Genomic DNA, 24,865 nt, shown 5'->3' with positions numbered 1-24,865 from the left:
ATTTAACATATTTAAATAGGCTCTATTGATGAAACATTTTCATATCATTGAACAGAACAATTTAAAAAAATATTGGGAATAGTATCACTTCTAAATATTGGGAATAGTATCACCAAGATTTACCTAGCTCATTTATAATTTTTCTAGATTTGTCTTCTTTTCTTACAGATTTAAATACATTTTTCTATATATATTCTAACTTCAAAAGAGAATTATGAATTATCATTGCCTGAATATATTGCATAATGTTGCTTAAATGATACTTTTCAGATAATCATCCAAAGTAGATTCTTTGCAGCATCACAACTTTAACCTTGGAATACCTTATTAATTCAGTAAAAATTTAATGATAATCTCTGTAATATTTAAGGCATTGCCAATTATAATTTGCCTGTGCATCAATGGTGTGATTCAAATTTTTTTAATACCAGTTCTGTGAGCATGGCTTGGTGGGTGTGGCTTGGTGAGCATGGCAGGGGAAGGATACTGTAAAATCTCCATTCCCACCCCACTCCAGGGGAAGGCTACTGCAAAATCCCATTCCTTCCCCACCCCACTAATCTGATTTCCAGCTCCATTCTCCTGTGCAGGGCAACAAAAGAAGACCCAGCTGATCAGTTGGGACTTGGGAGGTAGAGAATAGATGGGGCCGAGGCCAGTCAGAGGTGGTATTTGCTAGTTATCCAAACTACTCAAAATTTCCGCTACCGGTTCTCCAGAACTGGTCAGAACCTGCTGAATACCACCTCTGCTGTGCATATGTACAGCTACACATTTTTAAACTAGATGATTCATTTTGTTCTTGTTTGTTAATAGCAACTTATCTTTGTGGGCCCATTCATAGAGAAATGGTAGAGGAATGGGAGATGCTGTGGAAAGCAATTGAAATAAATAATTTGTAACACACAATCATCTGTCAGAAACAATTATTATTATTTAAAATGCTTTGATTATAATGACTTATAGAACAGTGGAATTGAAACAATTTCTAGGATCACTCACATAAGTGTAGTTAATATTGAATCCTACTGTCCAACCTAAATAAAATTAACCAACCATATTTTTAAAATATAAATTTTTAGAATAGATGTAGCAAAAATTGGAAGCAACAATGTTCATTTGCTTCTGCTTGTACAAACAGCCACATGCCTAAAATTAAGCAATAAAAATGGATTCTTTTCAACATAATCTATGAATACATAAGAGCAGAAATATATACATTTAGTGTTAGAATACTTTAAAGAGCATGAAATAAAAATCTTCCATTTTCTCCCATTCAGAAAATGCAAAAAGGGAAATCCAATCTTGTATTTAAGCTCAGAATTGTTAGAAAACATTCAATATCTATGTTCATGGCTCCCTCAAATTAATGTTTATATGTATTACCCTCCAGTAAACTCCCTCAGTTTGTAGTGTTAAAAGATATTCAAAGAAGTGTTGAGTAAAGAGCACTTGAAGTATAAACCAGTAAAAATTCTCTACAGGATTAGCAGCAATGTATAGAAAGATCCTGGAGGCAGACAGTCAGTTTAGTAACACTGGCTAAGGCATCATTTCATACTATGTAAGTGAAGTCTGAGGTAATTCACATGTGTATTTTATCATCAAAACTACATAGATAAATAATATTTAATGATATATTATCATACAGTGGGCTTCTCAGATTGGATGGTGTTCAACATGCTAACTGAGGAAGAGCAAAATATATTTTGGAGTACTAATTGTGTTTATGACATGAATTGTGTTTATTTTATTTATTTATTTATTGAGAATGTATTAGTTAACAGATATAAGTATAAACATGATTATTAATACACGAAATGGATACAAGTAAAAGGGAACATTAGGACAGGGACGGTAGGCATGTTGGTGTGCTTATGCACGTCCCTTAAAGACCTCTTAGGAATGGAGTGAGGTCAACAACAGACAGTCTAAGGTTAAAGTTTTTAGGGTTTGGGGAAGAAACCACAGAGTCAGGTAGAGTATCCTAGGCATTGACCACTCTTATTTTTATGTTATTTTTAATTTTTAATTTAATTTATAATTTAATTCTTATTTTTAATGTATGACATGAATTGTGTTTATGACATAAAGCATGGGTGTCAAACTCGATCATGTCACATTATATCACATGACATATTGCAACTTTTTTTGCCTTTGTGGAGCCAGGGGTGGGCATGGCCTGTATATGATGCAGGCTGCAAATTTTATACCCTTGACATAGAGCCTTTGGGTTGCTGATACAGCTAAGCAGGAAAAGAAAATCTGAAGCTGAAAAGACAAAATTACAGTGTGAACTTGGAACATATGAAACCTAATGTGATACAATTCAATACAGAGAAAGATGAAGTGATTTGAGTACATACTGAATTTTACTCATCAATAGATTGAAAGTCATTGCTGCTGGACACTTTCAGGCTGAAGATAATAAGGTTTGTAACTCAGGCATTGCTTTTCAGGGTAAGGAAGGATGTAGCAAAGATAGCACTTGGGTAAACTGAAGTCAGTGAATGGTACTAATTAGAACTGATGGACAACTAATATGATGATATTCTAGATTAAGCAAACAGAAAATGCAGAAAAGGAGATCGGTGAGTTTTCTTATCAAGTTTTAAATCAGCAGAATATGCAAGTAAGATTTCCTAATTGTATTTGGAGATTAGAATGCCAAAGTTGGAAATAGTAAGGAGGAAAATATAGCTAATTTTTACAACATAGGAAGTAGAAATGAAGCAGGGGACAACTTCTCAATTTCTACCGATCAATGATTTCTTCATTGCCAATGCAACCTTGAAACAACCAAAATGATATCTAAATGCACAGACATTAGAAGATGGAATACACAAAAATCAAAAAGCCTACATTAGTGATAGTAAAAGGTGGAACAATTCAGTTATATTAGAAAGACTTGACCAGAGAATATGAATTGCTCAAATTTAGTCATAAATCAAGATAAATGAAAACAAAAAGGCAGCCAGTTTCCATATGATCTTGAGCATATACATAGCATTTTCAAGAAGAATAAAATAGAATAACAGAATTGGCAGGAAACCCTATACTATTTCAGACAAATGGTTATCCAATCTCCTCTTTAAAATTTCCAGTTTTGGAGCATTTACAACTTCTGAAGGCAAGTTGTTCCACTGATTAATTGTTCTAATTATCAGGAAATTTATCCTTAGTGCTAGGTTGGTTCTCTCCTTGATTAGTGGGTGGAAACCCGTTGCTTCTTGTTCTTGTTCTACCCCCAGGTACTTTGGAGAAGAGCTTGACTCCCTCTTCTTTGTGGCAGCCCCTGAGAGATTGGAACACTGCTATCATGTCACCCCATGTCTTTCTTTTTACCAGACTAGACATAGCCATTTCCAGCAGCTGTTCTTTAATCATCTTTGTTGTTTTTCTCTGCACTCTTTCTAGAGTCTCAACATTTATTTTTACATCATGGCGACCAAAACTGGATCTACTGTAGTATTCAAAGTGTGGCCTTACCAAGGCATTATAAAGTTGTACTAATGCTTCGTATGATATTAATTCTATCCCTCCGTTTATATAGCCTAGAATAGTTCACTTTTTTGGCAGCTACAACACACTGCTGGCTCATATTTAAATGATTGCCCACCAGGACTCCAAGATCCCTTGCACAGTTACTACTATTGAACAAGATACTACATATACTGTACCTGTGCATTTTGTTTTTCTTGCCTAAATGTAGAACCTTACTTTTTTACCATTGGATTTCATTTTGTTAGATAGTGCCCAATGTTCAAGTCTATCAAGATCCTTCTGTAACTTAAGCCTATCTTCTGGAGTGTTGGCTATTCCTGCTAGCTTGATGTCATCTGCAAATGAGCTTCCCATCTATCCCCTCATGCAAAACATTGATGAAGATGTTAAAGAGTAGTAGGCCTAAAACAGAACCTTGGGGTACCTCACTGCATACTTTCCTCCATTTAGATGTAGTTCCATTGAGGATTATCTATTGAGTGAAGATGGTCAGCCAGTTACAAATCCATCTGTTGGTGATTCTGTCTTACCCACATGTTTCTATCTTATCAAGTGGTAGGTTATGGTCTACTTTATCAAATGCCTTATTGAAGTCCAAGTAAATTATGTCGACAGCATTCCTCTGGTCCACTAATTTTGTCACTTTGTCAAAGAATGCAATAAGATTAGTCTGGCATGATCTGTTTTTGATAAACACATATTGGCTTTTGGTTATTATTTTGTTTGCTTCTAGTTGTTTGCTGATTTGTTGCTTGATTCCCCCCTCCAGAACCTTCCTTGGTATTCAGGTCAGGTTGATAAGTTTGTAGTTTCCTGGTTTTAATTTTTCCCCTTTTTGAAGATGGGAACTACATCAGCTCTTTTCCAGTCCTCTGGCAGTTTCCTGGTTCACCAGGATCTTTGAAAGATATAATTCAGTGGTTCTGAGATCATGTCTGCCAGTTCCTTCAGAACCTTGGGGTGTAATCCATCTGGTCCTGGTGATTTGAATTCGTCTAGGGTGGACAGGTGCTCAGTCACCATTTTCTTCCCTATTTTAACTTGTATTCCTAATCTGTTTTTTGTGGTGCTGTTTTTGATAGGTTGGACTGTTTTTTCCCTTAGTGTAAAGATGAATGCAAAAAAATGGGTTAAGTCGTTATACTTTCTCCCTATTGCTTGGCACCTTCTTGCCACTTTCTCCCACCAATAGATCAATTATTTATTTGACTTTTTCCTCGTTTTTAACATGTTGAAAGAAACTTTTTTGGGGTTATTTTTTACTTTTGTCACAAGCCTTAGTTCATTATGATCTTAGCTTTCCTCACTTCATCTTTGCAGGCTTGGGCTGTTTGCTGATATTTTGCCTTAGTTTGTGCTCCTCTTTCCACTTTTTATACTTGTCCTTTTGGCTTTCAATTTATCAGAGATTTTTTTATGCTGCCATGCTGGTTTCTTTTGAGAGCTGTTATTTTTCTTCTTCATTAGTAGTGTGCTAGACTGGGCTTTATATGAATTATTCTGAAATCTTAAACTTCACTGATAGTAAACTGCTAGAATTCTGGAATAAAATCAAAGATGTTCTTAAGGTTGGGACTTCCGGTTTGGGTCTCTTCAGCAACAGACCGAAATCCGTGATTGTGCGCAGTTTCGATCTGTGCTCGCCGCTGGAGCACCCCAATTCTTTGGATTCGGGGCTGAAGCCATCCCGTAGATGTGGTGAAGAGGGAGGGAGAGCTGCCAAGTGGAGGAGAGCTGCATCTCTCCCTTCCCTGAAGGCGGTTGCAGTGGTGGTCAGAAATGGCCACCTCAAAGAAGAACCCAACTGGATAAGATTGTACAGGAGGAAGACAAAGAGGAAAGCAGGACAGACCGGGCTAAACAACAAAGAACATTTAAGCAAGGTACCCTGAATCTAAAAGTATCTAGAGAGATACTTCTGAAAGAAGATCTTTAAGTGGTGAAGGAGAGAGAAAAGGAGGTTAAAAACCCCCTTTTTTTACCTTTATATTGACAATTACAAATGGAATTTGTAATTGAAAGAATTACAGGTATGGAAAGAAATTTATATTAATCTATTTGACACTAATAGGCAACCTTAAGCTGAAATCTAAGTGTCAAAAGGAGAATAAAGATTTTTTTCTTGGTCATTTTAAAGCCCTAAAAAGGAGAAGAGTGGAGGCAAAAGGGTGGGACTTGGAATAATGGAAAAATGGAGTGCCACCTGGAAAAATAAAGAGGATTAACAGTGAATCTTTGAAAAGACTCCTGAGGATACATTGTAACTGAAATCTTATTAAAAGATACAGTAACCCACGGAAAGGAAAAGTAAAGGAAAGAAAAGGGAAGGAACAGTCTGGGATCATTTGGTGATTTAAAAAAAGTTTTGGGCATTGGTTTTTTCTTTTTCTATTTTTACTTAAAGTCAATCAGCTGGTTGTTCAAAAGTGTTTAAAATGCCATCACTCCTGGTGGAATTGAAGATGAGTCTTAAAAAACAGAAAGAGGATGCAGAAAGGGGAGGAAGATCCTTTGGCTTTGGATTTGAATTTTTTGAAATGGAGATCCTGAACTATGAAAAGCAAAAGGAAAAGCTTTAAGAGCAAGAAGAAGGGTGGGACAAAGAAGAAGCCATTTACAATCAAATAATGCAAAGTGTGGTAATAAGGGGAAAAAGGGGGGAAAGAGTTAAAAGTTTGAGATCAAAGGGAACAGCCAAAAAAGAAAAGTAGCCTGAAAAAGAAGTATAACAGCAAGGAGAAGAAGAAAAGAAAATTACAGAAGGAAAAATTAGAGAGAGAAGGGTATAAAAAAAGGGATGAGAAAAAGGGGGAAAGATAGAAAGGGAAAGAACTTATGAGGGACAAAAACAGGAAATAAAGAAAAAGGGGAAATGTACTAGGATTAAAGGTATTTGCTCAGCTAGAAAACAGAGAGAATGGTTAAATTAAGTTAAAAGTGAGGATTCTGCAAAGGTACAAAAGATAGTGTTGTGACAGTAGAATACTGTAATGAGTTAGAAATGAAATAAGTAATTAATCTATGAGATAAAACTGTATTGTTATGTAATGTTATGTTTATTTATAATTAATGCAATAATAAAGAGAGAGAAACATTGCAATTGTTTCAAAAGATTGATAAAATATTGAAAAGAAATGTGAAAGATTTATAAGGAAATTTATACTAGTTATTAGAATGAATTTGAATAATTATTTTGCTTATTAATATAAATAATTTATAAGATAAAACTGTATGACTATCCAATGGTATGCTTATTAACAGTTAAGTAATAATGAAGAAGGGAGGGAAACATTTCAATTATTCTCAAAGATTGGGTTTTTTCCTGCGTAAAATTGGAAGTATCTTGGCGACGTTTCGACGAAGTCTCATTCATCATCTTCAGGCTTGTGTCTTCAGCTTTGTGCTTCTCGGAGTAATGTGAGCTTGCAGCTGCTTCTTCCTTTTAACTGCTAGTGGGGGTGTGACTTGATTGGGTGGGGGCTTGGCTGTGTTCTGATTGGGTGGGGTGTGTTCTCATTGGTTGGGGGTTTGACTGTTCTGATTGGTTGGGGGGTTGGCTGTGTTCTGATTGGCTGGGGGTGTGTTCTGTTCAGGTGGGGGGCTTGGTTGTGCTGAGGTTAGTCTTAGTTGCCAGGGGATTTGAGCTAGAGAAAACCCGAATAACCAAAGATACACACACACACACACACACACATGTTTTCTGAGGTTCTCGCGGGTATTTGTATGTGGATCTTTGGTTATTCGGGTTTTCTCCCACATAAGATTGGAAGTATCTAGGCAATGTTTCGATGAAGTCTCATTCATCATCTTCAGGCTTGTGTCTTCGGCTCTGTGCTTCTCTGATATATATATATATATATATATATATATATATATATAGATAGATAGATAGATAGATAGATAGATAGATAGATAGATAGATAGATAGATAGATATAGATATAGATATAGATATAGATATAGATATAGATATAGATATAGATATAGATATAGATATGAGATATAGATATAGATATAGATATAGATATAGATATAGATATAGATATAGATATAGATATAGATAGATATAGATATAGATATAGATAGATAGATAGATTGATAGATAGATAGATAGATATAGATATAGATATAGATATAGATATAGATATAGATATAGATATAGATATAGATATAGATATAGATATAGATATATAGATATAGTTTTTGCTGTTTTTAGAATTTTTCTTTTTACATTTTCAAGGGGAAGTACCGAGCAGAGTCTGAATGATGAGATCTACATGATATAAAATAGATATTAGAAATTTGAATGTTATAATTTTAGAATGCACAAATTCAATGTTTAATGAGATTTCATATGATAATAACAATAAGATTTAAAGGTGTTGCACTTCGATTGGCAATCATAGGGGGAATTTTGCTTCTTAAGAATGTTGGAAGAGAACATATGAAATTGTAAACAAGACAGATGAAAGTATAAGTACAATGAATAAAAAGATATAGAAATTTAGGTAAAAGAAATACAATTGAATAAGAAGAAAATGAAATAACCATAAAAGAAAATTAAGAGAAGTAAAGAGAGAAATAGTGAAAAGTTGGAAAAAGAGTAATAAGATATGAAGTTGAATATATAAGATGAATATGCATACGAAATTGTGTCTGTATGGAAATGTGATAACCCGGAACCATGCTGTACTCAAATAAGATGTTTTATTTGTTTTGTTAAAACTCAATAAAACTTTATTTAAAAAAAAAAGATGTTCTTAAGGTTGAATGTACAAAAAGACTGCTGAAGACCAAGAAAAAAAAAAAAGAAAGCAAACTGGATGCTGGAACAAACAGTGTTAAGCAGAAAAGAAAAGAAAAGTCAAAGCCAATACAGTCAAAGATTTCCAGAAAAATGTAACTAAGAATTCCACAGAGCTAGTAGAAGAAACTGGAAGCAAACAACATTTGTAAAAGCATTCAAGATGGAAGCAGCCATGGATAGCAAGAAAGGTCTTCCAAAAGATCTCCAAACCAAGAAGGAAGTTCCAACTTGAATTGCTATACTTAAAAATGCAAATAGAAGATTCCAAGTAGATCAAATATGTAATATATATTAGAAAAAAGTTTTTGATTGAGTCAAGCGTATTAAGCTGTAAAATGTTTGTTAGGAGAAAGAAAATCCCAAAATATCTTATTGTGGAACAGGACAGAAGGCCATAGTCTACATGGAACAGAGTTAATTGGACTCATTCCAGGTTGCCAAAAGAATGATACAATATTGTATATCCCCTCTTTATTTCTCAATTTGCTGTTTATGCTGAATATATATTGAGGGGGATAGATGAACATACTTTTAAAATGGCAGGAATAAATCTGAAGAACCTGGATTATGCTGATGACACTACTCCGATAGCTGAAAACATAAGTGATTTGAAATTTCGGTCATGATAATGAAATTCAAAGAACATTGTGAAAAAATGGGACTAAGATTAAATCTAACAAAGACCAAGCTAATAACAACAGGTGCCACAACCAATCTTCAGAAATGCAATAAAGATTTTGAAGTCACAGATTGCTTCTGCTTTTTGGATCAACTATTAACAGTAAAGGAATGAACAGTCAGGAAATACACTATGACAGTCTGGGAGAATATTCAGATGCTATGACAAGATCTGCAAAGATTAAAATCACGAAAGAAATGACAATTTTCAACTTTGATGCTACTGAATACACTTGAGGACATTGTGGTTAGCAAGAAAACAAACAAATTAATTTTAGGACAAATTAATCCAGAGTTCTTACTTGGAGAAAAATAACAAAATTCAAATTATTATGTCTTGGATTCATTATATGAACACCTAGCTCTCTGGAGAAATCTATAATGCTAGAAATAAAAGAGATGGAAAAAAGAAAAAGAAAAGAATGACAAGGAAGAAGCTGGAAAGGCTCAGTTACAGCTATGATGTGTGCATTACTGGAAGACTTGAAAGGTAAGGTTGGGAACACATCTTGGACAGAATTATTAAGAAATGACAGTAACTTGACATTAATAAAAATACATATAGATATGCATTAAGATCTATATGTTAAATTTGTAAACATTAATATTATTTTAAACAGGAAATAATGATTTTTATTTTTTTCTTTAAAATATGTTAACAGGAATTTAATTTTTAATAGGTATTGTCACAAGGCAAAATAACTTAAGCCACCCTATAAAGTAATTTAAAAAGAAAATTCTTCAAACAAATTTTATTTTTACACAGGCATATTCTTGTAGATAGTAAACTGTAAACTCTAAACTATTTGTATTACATGGGATATAATGTACATTATTTCAATTTTTACATAAAAATAGAAATAGTTTCTTTGTTCAAAGGCCTGTCTTTCCCCAAGGGAATATGACAGTCCCAATTCGATGGACGTTCTTAATTAATTTGTAATTAGTAGACAGAAAAGAGTCGTTTCAAGTTTCCAACTATTCAAGGGTTTCAGAATAACTTTTTCAAAGGATCATTTGAAGTGTTACTTACAAACTGAGCTATAAACATAATGTTGGTGCATCCACTAGAGCAGAATAAGGCATCTGGGATTACCATTAAATAAATGTTTCAATTAGACATAGATGTTGGCATTAGAAGAAGGCAAAATACTAAATAGCTATCTTTAGAAATTGTTCATGCTCATCCATTATTAATAATAATTAGCAACTCAGTACTCTTAAATTTGTAAACATATTTAAATCAATGTCAAAGCAGAAAGGTAATTAACAGATATATAATTGGATATGCATCTTTTTCATTATGCAAATCAATCTGCTTTAAAAAGCAGGGAGAAATAGATACTTTACAGTCATGAGGTGAATTATTATTATTATTTTTAGGTTGCTGAGGTGTTCTCTCAAATAGACAGTTCCCCGTTTTAGAAAATAAAATACTGCTTCATTCACCTGTTAGCACTTTATGACTTGTTTTGCAGAGTTTTATAATTTAATAACTCAAATTTTATAAATAAAATTGATCTCATTCTGAGAAAAAAGAAAATAAGTATAGATTGGCCACTAAGGCTCTGAATATTGTACATCAAAGCACGAAAATTCAGAACAAGAAGCAATGGATGGAAACTGATCAACAAGAGAGCCAATCTAGAAATCAATAGAAATTTCCTAACAGAACTGTTAACCAATGGAATGGCTTGCCTTCAGAAGTTGTTTGTGCTCCACTACTGGAAGTATTTAAGAGATTGGACAGTCATTTGTCTGAAATTGTCCAGATTCTCCTGCTTGAGCATGAGGTTAAACTAGAAGACCTTCAAGGTCACTTCAAACTTGGTTATTCTGTTATTCTATACATTGCAAATGGATATGTTCCTTAATTTAAAGATGACAAAGTGTGCAGAAACAACAGTTTGCTCTAGACCAGTGGTTCTTAACCTTTTTGAAAGAATCGCCCCCTTGAGCCATTGAGGAAGTTATCATCGCTCCCCTCCCCCAACATAACCTCTCAATCACAACACAGAGAAATAATTCTTCAATTTATGCAAACATGTTTTTGTTTTCTTTAAAATTGTCATCAGGACATATCGATGCAAATAATTTATTTCCAGTCTTTTTCCCATATCACACATGAAGATGAGTGATGCGTATTCACATATCTATGGCGTTCTGTACTGAAGCTAGCTGGAGGAACATTTTAAAACACAGTTCAATCCACTAATAGTGAGTGATCTGATGTTTTTGTATGACAGATATATAGTGGTTCACTGTACAAAAAAAATCTCAAAAGTGTCCCCAAAACTTCTCGCTCCATCACCCCCATATCACCCCCTTCCGTTCCTTCACCCTGTGTCACCCCTTTTCGTTCCATCGCCCCCCTGAAAAATGAAATCGCTCCCTGGGGGGCGATATCGCCCAGGTTAAGAACCACTGCTCTAGACATTCCTGCAAAATTTGAACATTAGGTTTCAAACTGTATGCAGCTCATGGTATAAAGATATGCAACTGCATTTAGAAGCTATTAGATATTGTGGGAAATACAAAGCTTATAATGTTGTTATCCCTGGCTCACAGCTATGCTTATCTATCTGTCATCTGGAGATATAAATTTTTTGTGGTCTCCTTACTTGTCTGCATAAATTTTGTTATAATGCAACAAAAATGTTTTATGAAACAAAAAGTGCAGGAAGGTCATTAGTCATTAAGCAATGAAATTTTTAAAAATTGCAGATTTCATAACATATCTAATTTTTAAAAAACAGTGAATCCTGACTATCTTTGAGATGCTATTTAATTAGTCTATAATATTTTAATTATAAAAAAGGGAAGGAAATGTCTTTAGATAACAATAATGTGTGGATTAAATTATATCACCCTCCATTTTTCCAATGCTATAATATTTTGCTTAACTGATGGATAGTGTAGTTGACATGGTTTCTACCTTTTTTCTGTGATAGCACCTCAGACATTGAAAGTGTCAATGTTCCAATCAAACTCTCCACTCCAAATTTAGCACTCAGAGACAAAGTCTATCCAAGTAAGAATTTATTAGAGAAGTCATATTGGCACATTTGGGGAAAACCCGAATCTGAATTCCCGTGTTTTCCCCTAATACAATAAAACTCACACTCAGCCCCTTACAGATGACCCTCAAGTTGCACTCTCCAATCCACCTCCATTCTGAATTCCCATGAAGTCCAGTCACTCCCCTCCAAACTCCAGTGACTTGACCTTGAGCTCTGGAGAAAGAAAGTTGTGGCTATCCTCCCTTCACTCTTGTTCCCACAGTTATCCTTCATTCTTGTTCCCACAGTTACACATCCTCCCTTGTGGCAGCCACAAATCTGATTCAAGATGGATCTGGGACTGACAGGCTGCCTCCCCTCAAACAATGATAACATCCTCAAATGAAACAAGTGACAGGGGGTTAGAATCCACAGCAACTAACCATCTCTTCCTCCCCAAGGGGCCTCTTCAGCTTATTGGGAAATTTCTCATGAAACTGCTTTACTATCTGCTTTTACATCCCAACTTTTCACCCAAGTGGCTTCAGAAAAAAAGGTACCCCTTCCAATGAATTAAATATTGTAATCGGCCTCTATGTAACTTAGAATCAAGAATCTTCTTTACTTCAAAATGCTCTTCCCCCGGACCATTATTGGTTTGGACACTGGTCGATCACTGGGTCTGACTTGGGAAGTAACAGCCATCTTCAGTAAGCTACTAGGGAAAACTGAATGCACCTTCCCCTATAAGTGAGGGAAATTCAGCTACACCATTACCGGGTTTATAATTTTCATTATAGGGAATGGGCCTATGAACTTGGGACTTAGTTTCTTAGTGGGCAGTCTCAGCCTAAGTTATTTAGTAGACAGGTACACCCTGTTGCCAACTTTAAAAGGGACTTGTGGTAAGCAGTGTTTATCTGCTTGATGCTTGTACTTTTCAGTGGTTTGGGCGAAAGCCTGCTTGGTATTCTCCCACCCCTTTTGTAGCGAGTCCATCCATTCGGCCAAGGACATTGAGGTGGGAGGCTCTCTAGGTAGTTCAGGCATTGGCACAAAGTCCATTCTGCTAGTAACTTGGAACAGAGCTAAGCCAGTGCTACTATGGACTGCATTTTCTTTGCTGCACAGGTGGAGCAGCTTATGACATAATCCTCTACATCAGATTTCATCTTTGGCCACCAGAATTGATGCCATGCCAAGTGGAGGGTTTTTAGGAACCCAAAGTGTGCAGTCAGCCTTGAGTTGTGGCATCATTGCAGCACTTTCAGGCTGGTGGAGATGTACAACTTGGGACCCTTCCAAGCTAACCCATCTTGCATTGTCAGGACATTGGGGTTGTCCTTCAACCACTGGTATGCAGGGATAGCATATTTCATCTCTGCCGAGATTGGGTCAGTCATGGAATTCCCCCCAACTACTAGCTTGGCTTCAGGTTGTGACTTGAGCCACTGGCTGTGATTGGGGCATCACTGCACGTATCACTTCCTCCCGCTTACTGTTAAACTGGGGTTTCCTTTTTAGCCCATCAGCTAGTTTGTTCTTTTCACCTGGGATATACTTTAGTTCAAAATTGAATTTTTTGAAATACTGCACCCAGCGGTCTTGTTTAGGGGACAGTTTTTGTGGCATTTTCAGTGCCTCTAAGTTTTTATGGTCAGTCCAGACTTCAAAAGGCTCCCTCCCCACTTTCAAGAAATATCTCTAGGAGAGGAGGGCCCAACGGACCATGAAAGCCTCTTTCACCCATATGGCCCAATGTTGTTCTGCGTCTGCCAACTTTTTGGACACTGCAACTGACTCACCAAGTTTTTCTGTAGGAGAACTGCTGTGATGGCGATATCACTGGTGTCAGCTTGCACTACAAAAAGCTTGTTGGGATCAGGGTGAAATAGGATTGGTTTTTTAGAAAAAAATCCCTTTAGTTCTTTGAATGACTGCTGACACTCAAGGGTCCAGTTCAGCAGCTGGTTGGGTTTTGGTTTGGGGTCAGTCCTTTTGTTTTCAACAATTCAGTAGTGGTAATGCGATCTCAGCGAATGCAAGAATGAATTGTTGGTAAAAGTTTGCGAACCCCAAGAAACTGTAGTGCAAGGGGATTGCCAATTGAGCACCACTTGGATTTTGGCTGGGTCAATCTCAATCCCTTTGTTGGATACTCAGTAGTCTAGGTAGTCTAGGGAGATTTCATGGAATCCGCATTTTGATAGCTTGATGTAAAGTTTGGCATCGAGAAGTTTTTTCAACATCTGTCACACTAGTTTTCCATGGTCTCAGTGGAGATGAGAATGTCATCTAAATAAATTAGGACTCCCTGGTAGAGATGCTCATGTAGTACCTCATTAATGACTTGCATAAATATTGTGGGGGCTCCCTGGAGTCCAAAGGCATCACCTTGAACTGGAAACTACCAAGAGGGCAATTGAATGCAGTCTTCCATTCATCCCCCTTTCTTATTTGGACCCAGTAGTACACCTCTCACAGGTCTAGTTTGGTAAATACTTTACCTTTTGCAAAAAGGTTTAATAGGTCCTTCATTAGAGGGGGGAGGTGTTTTGTATGCAGACTATGTTTATTCCTTAAAAATCAACACAAAGTCTCACCCCCATCTTTCTTTTCTTTGAATAGCATGGGGGCTGCAACCTGTGAATTCTTTGGGTGGATGAAACACCTGGCTAAGTTGGGAGTCGATTTACTTTCTTAGTTCATCCATATCCCTTGGGGACATTGAGGATATTTTTGGTTTGGGTAGTTTCACCCCGGGGATAATGATAAACTACAAACAGATTCTCTCAGTGGCAATATATGTGCCAAATAGCAATCAAGACTTTTACACGAAACTGCATAAGAAAATAATAGAATTGGAGTATGAAAACATATGTATACTAGGAGACTTTAATGCAATAGTGAATGTGAAATTGGACTATACAACAAAAAATAAATAAATTTAAAAATCCAGGAAAATACTCCCAAAAACTTTTTTCAAAGAAGAATGAGGTATTCAAGATGTATGGCGAGAAACTCATCCTGAAAAAAATCAATATTCATTTTACTCAAAAAGACATGTCTTGGTCCAGAATAAATATGATGTGGATATGAGCAGAATTAATATCTAATATACAAGAGATAAATATCAAAACAAGTACCTGGACAGATCACAACCCAATAAAAGAAGTTAAGATGGACAATGCACCAATCAATATTAAAAGAAAATGAATGTATTCAATTCATGGAAAGAGAACTGGACTTTTTTCTTTAAAAAGAATAGAAAAGAAGAAACTTCCTTACAAAATGCAGGCAATTGACTGCATTCAATTGCCCTCTTGGGATACAGCAAAGGCATACATTAGAGAGTTAACTAAAGCATATGTGGGAAAGAGAAACAAAAAGAAGAGACAAACTCAAAAGAAACTAGAAGAGAAATACAAGAAATTAGAGATGGAATTACAAGAAAACCCACAAAAAAAGAACATAAAAAGTCAAATGGACTTAAAAAAAACATAAATTGAGCTTAATAGTTAAAGAGGACTAGCACAAAAAGTAAAAGGAACAAAACATTTTTTTTGGAAAATGCAAATAAGCCAGGAAGATGGTTGGCGTATAGACTGAAAAAGGAGAAAGAAAAGAAATTGATCTATCAGCTAATAGATGGTGATTGGACTGTTTATCATCAAAATGACGACAAAAAAACAAAATTATTATGAAAAACTATATGATCAAGAGACAATCTCAGAAGATAAAATAAAACAACAATTAGAAAAAGCAAAACTACATACAGTACCAGACACAGTCAAAGTAGCAATAGAAGAAAGAATAACAATGATGCAATTAACTGAAGCAATTAAAAGAGAAAAGAATGGCAAAACATCAAGCCCAGATGGGCTACCAGTAGAATTATACACATAGATCAAAATGGCTTTTTACTTAAGAGACAAATAAAAAATAATGTGAGAATAATCTTGAACACACTGGAATACTATGAAGCGCATCCAGAGAAGGAGTTGATTTTTCTTGATGCCCAGAAGGCGTTTGACAACGTGTACTGACAATTTATGTTAACACAATTAAAAGACAGGGACTTTGGGGAGAGATTCATAAAGATGATTAAAGCAATATATTATAAACAAACTGCAAAGGTGATGGTAAATGGAGATATGACTGAAAAGGTTAATATTAAGAAGGGTACAAGACAGGGATGTCCCTTGTCACCACTATTTGAATTGACACTGAAGTATTAAATAGAAATATCAGATATGATAAGGAGATAAAAGGTATGGAAATAAAAAAGGAAGAATATAAATTATAGGCATTCGCAGATGATGGAGTTTTTATTTTAGAAGAACCACAAGAGACAGGGCCTAAATTAATACAAAAGATAGAAGAGTATGGGGAAGCAGGAGGTTTGAAAATAAATAGAGAAAAAAACAAAGGCTTTAGTGAAAAACATCACAGAAAAGCAGAAAAAAGAACTAACAGAAAGATTAGGTATTCAGATTACGAAGAAAGTAAAATATTTAGGGATCCAATTAACAGCAAGATGTGTAACTATCAAGGAAGATAATTATTATAAACTGATACAACAAATTAAGCTGGATTTGGAAAAATGGAAAAATTTGCAATTATTGTTAATAGGAAGAATAGCTACAATTAAGATGAACATTTTGCCGAGATTATTGGATTTGTTCCAAACAATTCCAATAAAATTGGGAAAAATATTTTGAAGATCTGAACAAAATAATAGTAAAATTTATTTACTAAGGGAAAAAAGCAAGAATAAATATAATAATGTTATAGGATACATGAACTAGAGGAGGTTTTGGATTACCAAATAGGGTACTATATTACCAGGCTGCTGTGCTAACATAGATGAAATAATGGATTGAACTGAGAAATATAAGATTATTGACCTTGAAGGGACATGATCTGCAATTGGGCTGGCATGCCTTCTTATGGTATGGGAAAACTTTCAAAGACATTATATAAGAAATGCTTTATTGTTAGTGTGGGGAAAAATTAGAGAATGGCACTACTTGAAGATACCAGTTTGGCTTTCGACAATGGAAGCACTTATTCACCCAAATATTATTAATATGGGAAATATTGTGAGATATAAAGATATTTTGAATGAAAAGGGTGAGCTCAAAACCAGACAAGAATTGAATGAGCAAGGGATCAATATAGCTTGGTATTCACAATCTAGATATGAAAAAGATGTAAAATTATATGATTTTTTTTTACAAAGAATTGACAGAATTGGATAAGATACTAGCAGGAACAGATGAAAGATTGATAAAAAAAATTGTACAGCTATTTACTGGGTATTAAATTGGAAGAATAACAAATGAAGGAGACAATGATAATATGGGCAAAGAATTTTGGTTATACAATAGAACTAGATAAAGGGCAGAAACTTTGGGATAGAAACTATAAACTAACTATGTCAACTGCATATAAAGAAAACTTGTATAAGATGTTTTACAGATCACATTTTGCGCCAGCAAGGTTGGCAAGGATGTTTAAAGATAAATCAGTTAAATGTTGGAAATGCCAACAGATACCTGGATCATATTACCATATGTGGTGGACTTCTGTAGAAGCCAAAAAATATTGGACAAAAATACATACATGGTTGGAAAAGAAGGTACAACAGCACATTGACTTAAAACCTGAAATATTTTTGTTGGGGATTGTATCTGAAATCTATAGGAAAGAGAGTGTATATTTGACTATTCATGTATTAACTGCAGCTAGAATTATATTTGCACAAAATTGGAAAAGTAAAGACATTCCTACTGATGAGAGTGTGGTCAGGAAAGTATTAGAATGTGCAATTAAACACTTGCAATTAAAGAGAAGGAACAGACTGAATATTATATGATATGGGAATCATTTTATTGATGGTTAGAGAAGAAATATGAAAGATGGAAATAAAAGAAGACTAGTGAAATATAGACAATAGAAATTAATAAACCAAGATGAGGATTGTTATAACAATTAGATATATTATGTATATTAGTAATAAGCTAAGAGTAGAGAATTAATACTAATGCAAATGATTATGGTTGGAAACTTTAATTGTTATTGCACAAGATATTTGTACCCAGACGACACTCTGTTTAATGAATGATGGATTATTTGTATTAAAAATAAAATAAATTAAAAAACTTGCATCATGAAAACAGCTTATTTTTTCAGTCTTTTGTATAGGACTGCAAAAATCTAATTCAATTCAATGTTTTTTTTATAGTCTTGTGTATAAAATTTTAAAAAGTCAGCCTGTCTTAAGGAATATTAGAGATGTTCCATTTTGTATGGCCCTCAAAACAAATGAAAAAAAATGCAATTTTTAAAAATTATGTATGCAGACTAACCATGTTTCCCTGAAAATAAGACTGCGTCTTATTTAATTCTTGCTCCAAAAGGCACATTAACGCTTATTTTCCAGTTAGGGCTTATTTTCAGGGAAATATGGTATTAAATGCATCTGTATGGCTGACCATCTTAATTTATTTTTGGGTTAGGGCTTATATTACAAGCATCCTGAAAAATCATGCTAAGGCTTATTTTTCAGATGGCTCTTATTTTGGGGGAAACGGTATACTTCCATGGGATATCCTGAATATTACTATTCTGACATTTTGGCTTTAGTAGCAAAAACTAAATTATCCTAAACTGAATCTTGATTTGGATAACCTGCCGCCACAACTTAAATCCTCATTAATGTATCAAGTTCATGCATGAATTTTTGTTCAGTATCTGTCCTCTATTCAATGCATGTTGACTTGAATATTAATGTGAGAACAATTAATTAATCATCTTCAGTGTTTGGGGCATTATTTGAAATCTGTATGGGGAAGTTTGATCTGAAATGGTTCAGCCAACTTATCATGTAATATTATAGAAGGACTCTATTCACCGGAACACTGTCCTTGATATCAATAATATTGAGTCTCTTTTCATTTGGTATTACATTTTAATCCAAAAAAATAAAAAAGACCAGTGAATCTATTGTAATATCAAATAAAAAACAAAAAGGCATGGAATGAAACAGGACAGAAATGGGTTTAACATGTGATGGTTTGAGGTTAACTTGATTGCCAAGGCTTTTTGTTTTCTCATTTTTCAATGTGTTTAGGGCTGCAGTTTAATTTCTATATAATTGACAACACAAATGACTCTCTTAAAGCTTGCAATCCAGTGAACATGTAAGCAATATCAGCTAAATATTGCAAAACTGAAATTGAATAGAAACTGAGCATCTGTGACTAAAAAGGGATTCCTGAAATTAGGATGGGAAGAATACTTCTCAAATGATACATTTCAAACTAAATATGAAAAACCCTCATCATTTTATGTTCATGGCTTCATTTTAAAGATTTGTACTGTTTAATGATGCATCAAATTATCTCATAACAAAAGTAACTTCTAAAGTTTAAGATTCATTGTATCATACACACATCTTCACAATGTTCAGCAGGGTGGAAATATGTGAATTAGGGAACAAATGAAGTAGGGTTTATTCCAAAGTCTGTAAAAATACCCAAGTAACTACTGTGGAGTCAATCAAGCATTGAGGATCACTTTGTTATTATTAATGTTCAGGTGTATTGAATGAAGCAAATAGAGGAAATGTATTACTGTACACAGAAACAGGTGTTTTTACGGCCAAAATCCAACATAAAAACATAAGCTGTAGGAATGCAGTAAATTTAACACGTGCCAAGTAATATATGAAGACACTGTATAGAGTGGCTTGCACACAATATTTAGCAAATATTTGTTTTGTCTGCTTTTTGTTTGTTGGAGTATCTGGCTTAGTGTTGGTTTATGAAATCTGGCATATTCCTGATGTGTTCTTATATGTGATGTAACAATCCACAGAGATGAAAGAAAATGTTGGCCAAGATGAGAACTATTTCTCAACTAGAACCATGCAAGACTTCATACAGTATCTTCCCTCCACCCCCACAAAAATACGTATCCTGAAAAAGTGCATATGTACAAATGCACCCAGGCAGCATATTTATTTTAAAGGTAAAGGTAAAGGTTTCCCAAGTCCGTAGTATCTGACTCTAGGAGGCAGTGCTCATCTCCATTTCTTAGTCGAGGGAGGTCCAAAGACATTTCCGTGGCCATGTGGACAGCAAGACTATATGCCGAGGTGCACAGAATGCTGTTATCTTTCCGCCAAAGTGGTTAAATTCATTCAGGCAGAATATTTATTTCATTCCTCACTACATACACTTGCCCAAAGCACAAAAATACCTAATCTGACATATCTCTCCCTAAATAAAGCAAACAAAGCAAAACAAAAGCACCACCATCTATGTAATAAATATAGAGAATATAATTTTGTATAATTGCAGCATGTATAAATTCCTATATAAAAGCCCCATTGAGACAGATAGATAGTAAATGTAATTCTCTTCTGTCTCTATTAATGGTATAGTAAAATCAAAACTGAAATTGGCATTAAGGATCTTCAGTGTATAAGAAATTTACCTGAGCAATGTGTGAGCTCATCTTCAATTCTTAGGTCTATGGGGAAATGTTGAAAACACAATTCCATTGTTTCATACAAGCCCTTATGTGCACAAAGAAATGTAGTCTTTAAAGAAATTAATGCACACCATTTTGAAGACTGAATTCAACAGCAATAGTATTAGCTCTTATTTATATACTGCTCCATAGTGCTTTATAGCATTGTCTAAGTCAGAGGTTGCCAACCGGTGGTCTGCAGACCACTGGTGGTCTGTGAGAAAATTTTGATGCTCCCCAGTGCACCTGTGTCTTCAACAGAGATGATACTGGTGGAGGATGGACTGATGTGCATGGGGAGGGAGGGTAGTGTGCAGGAGATCACAGCATCAGAGCCCTTCCCAGGTGTTCCCTGGCCTGTGAGGCGGTGGGGGGAAAGGAACTTCTGAATTGATATTGCCTCCTGCCTCCCCCTCTGGAGTTGCCTCCATCAAGCCTCCTCCTTCCCGCTGGGCGTGTGAGAGCTTCTGGCGAGGAGGAAGCACGCTGGGAGGAGGCTTGTCAGATGCCAGAGGGGTGGCGAGCGCTTTGAGGCTCCTCAGGGGAGGGCTGTGGGAGATCACAGCATCAGAGCCCTTCCCAGGTATTCCCTGGCCTGCGAGGGGATGGGGGGAAAGGAACATCTGAACTGGTTTACTGATCAGATCATGAAATCCGCAGAGGAGGTGGTGTTGCTATCTTCTATAAAAAGTCCCTACATCTAAAAAACATCCAAGTTACCCAGGAGCTTGCTCTTCCTGAGACCATCGTCTGTGAACTGTCCTTAAATATCACATTTTGATTCTTACTATGTTACAGAGCCCCTGATTATGACATCGAACATGTAAACAAGTTAAACTCACTACTAACATGGGCAACATCCTGCCCACACGCTTTTATCTCTCTTGGTGACTTCAATCTACCTCATATTAACTGGACCCTAAACGAATGTACAACTAACCCATACATGCAAACTTCTACAATGCTGCAACAAATCTGGGACTGGAACAACTAGTAACCAACAATACTAGACTTAACAACTGCCTCAATCTCATCTTCTGCAATAGTTTGAATTCAATTTATGGAATACAAATTAAAGAACCCTTTTCAACAGTGACCATAGCATGATTGACTTTTGTCTCAACATACTTCCACACATAAATCATCATAACGATGGGATCCCCAATTATAACTTCAAAAAAGGCAACTATGATCTTATAGACAATGATCTCTCATCTCTTGATTGGCAATTTCTATTCACTGGATGCAATACTGTCGAAGACCATTACAAGATATTTTTATTTGAAGTCAAAAGAGTCATCAACCTATATGTACCAATAACAACTCCCAAAACAAAAAAAAAAGCAAATTACCCATAACAATAAGGAAGCTCCAATCCAAAAAGAAATCCCTTTGGCGGAAAAACCAATTCTGATCATGTTGTCAACTTTAAAAGCCGATACAAAAATTTATGCCACCAGATAAAGACTGAATGCACCAATTATCACCTTAAACAAGAGGAAAACCTTCTACACACCAATTCCACCCACACTTTCTACAATTTTGTAAGCAACAAACTGAAAGACTCAAGGTCCATCCCACCCCTGAAAAGACCTAATGGTAAAGACTGCAATGATGACACTATTAAAGCCAACCTCTTTAACACATTCTTTGGCTCAGTATTTGTAAACAGCTATGGATCATGCCCAGTATTTCCTAGTTGAACCACAGACAACTACAATAATATAATACATATCGAATTTACAAAAGTCAATGTTGAAAAAGCACTACACAATCTAAAACCATCTCTATCTATTGGACTGGATGGCATATATGCCTACTTCTTTAAAAAGCTATCCACTGCCATAGCAGAACCTCTAAGCATAATCTTTGAAAAATCTTTCAGGACCAGCTCCTTGCCAAACCTATGGTCACTAGCCACAGTCATCCCCATCTTCAAAAAGGGAGACCTCAGCCTAGTTGAAAATTACAGACCAACCTCTTTATGTTGCGTTACCTGTAAAGTCATGGAATCCATTATTAACCAATCCATTATCCTCCACTTAGAGACAAACAGCCTACTCTCTAACAAACAATTTGGTTTCAGAAAAAAACTATCCTGTAATCTGCAACTCTTACACTGCAAAAGCATATTGACTACACAACTCGATGAGGGCAAAGGAATAGACGCATTTTACATAGACTTTTCTAAAGCCTTTGATTCAGTGGTACATGACAAACTACTCCTAAAACTAAAATCTTATGGTATCTCTGGATACCTGCATAACTGGATAGAAGCATTCCTGTCAAACAGACAACAAATGGTCATAATTGGGAGCATCCTATCAAATCCTGTACTTGTCAACAATGGTGTCCCCCAAGGCAGTGACCAACTCTCTTCATACTCTACATAAATGATCTCTGTGATCATATTAAGAGCAACTGTGTCCTCTTCGCTGATGATGTAAAGCTATTCAACACCAGAGACAATACTGCTACCCTTCGAAAAGATCTTGATTATGTATCAGAATGGTCAAACAAATGGCAACTTCAAATCTCAACAAATAAATGCTCTGTCTTACATATTGGCAAAAAAAATATCAGAAAATAAAATACAAGCTAAATAATTAAGACCTTGTTGATGATTCAAATTCTGTCAAGGACCTTGGAGTACTCATCTCTAATGATCTAAGTGCTAGAGCCCACTGTAACTACATAGCCAAAAAGGCATTAAGAGTTGTTAACCTAATTCTGCATAGCTTTTTCTCTGGTAATATTACACTAATAACTAGAGCATACAAAATATTTGCTAGACCAATACTCAAATACAGCTCATCAGTCTGGAACCCACATTACGTATCTGATATTAACACAGTTGAGAAAGTCCAGAAATATTTCACAAGAAGAGTTCTCCACTCCTCTACTCGTTGCAGAATACCAAGTGTCACCACACTTGAAATTTTAGACCTAGATAACCTAGAACTACGCTGCCTTCGGTCCAATCTAAGTATAGTACATAAAATTATAGATTGCAATGTCCTACCTGTCAGTGAATACTTCAGCTTCATCCATAACAATACAAGAGGATACAATAGATACAAACTCAAGGTAAACCGCACCAAACTTGATTGCAGGAAATACGACTTCAGCAACAGAGTGGTCAATGTCTGGAATACTCTACCTGACTCTCTGGTTGCTTCCCCAAACCCCAAAAACTTTAACCTTAGACTGTCTACTATTGACCTCACCCCTTTCCTAAGAGGTCTGTAGGGGGCATGCATAAGCGCACCAACGTGCCTACAGTCCCTGTCCTGTTGTTTCTTTTTTTTCCCTTATACATATCAATTTCATGTATTCATAACCATGTTTATACTTATACCTGTTATCTAATAATCACTTGACAAAATAAACAAACAAACAAATAAATAAATAAATAAGTGTATAACTACATGTAGCTGAAATGATGTCATCTTTCCTGCTGGACTTTGCTAACAATATCAGGATCAGAGATGGTATTCAGCAGGTTCTGACCACTTCTGGAGAACCGGTAGCGGAAATTTTGAGTAGTTTGGAGAACCGGCAAATACCTCCTCTGACTGGAGATTTTACAGTATCCTTCTCCTGCCACGCCCACCAAGTCACACCCACAGAACTGGTAGTAAAAATTTTTTGAATCCCACTACTTCACTACAGGATGTGAAAGGTAATTAATGAAAGTTTGCTTTTTTGGCCCCCTTCTCTTTGGACCATCTTAATATAATTTGATAGTTTAAGATAATAGCTGCAACACATGGCTTTTTAAAAAAAATTTGTGAACTGCAGGAATATAAAAATGGACAAGGAATTGGAAATAGTAATCTTTCTAATCTGTTCAGATGCTACAGGCTATTTTATACTAAGAAATCCTTCATAAGAAGATGTAGTTGCAAGTTCTGGGAAGTAGTTAAAGCTTCCCTTTTTAAAAATATCTTTGGAATACTATTACTATGCAAAGATTAAGAAAATAACCAAGATAAAAGAAAGCAATATTGCTCAGTGATTGGAATTAAGAAACAATACATCTCTAATCACTACAATAGACTACCGTGATTCATTTCTTGCCTCTAAAAACATAGTCTTTTGGAGTATAAGAAATATGACAATGATTCAATTGATAGGATCATATCAGTCCAGTAAGACAAAATATATACAAGTATTTTGCTTATATGTTCAATCTTTTTATTCCTTCTTTTTATGGTCTAAACAAATAAACCAGAAAGTGATCAGCTAATTATAGTCATATTTTCCTCACACTTGAAGATAAGAGTTAGAAAACTGCATAATTAGCAAAAAAAAGTTTTAATATAAAAACTGGAATTCAG

The 24,865-nt window shown here is 35.3% G+C and overlaps 1 protein-coding gene across 2 annotated transcripts in view; it reads right to left on the bottom strand.

Moving 5' to 3' along the window:
- The window catches only part of CNTNAP2 (contactin associated protein 2), a 1,285,310-nt gene that overhangs the window by 177,578 nt on the left and 1,082,867 nt on the right, over window positions 1-24,865 (bottom strand). The gene's annotated exons all lie outside the window — the stretch shown is intronic.

This window comes from Notechis scutatus, chromosome Z (assembly GCF_049901735.1).
Source record: "Notechis scutatus isolate UNSWTSFEM ecotype Mainland chromosome Z, rNotScu1.2, whole genome shotgun sequence".
NCBI lineage: Eukaryota > Metazoa > Chordata > Lepidosauria > Squamata > Elapidae > Notechis > Notechis scutatus.
Note: the sequence above shows the minus strand (reverse complement) of the source record. Positions and strands in the feature narration are given on the sequence as shown.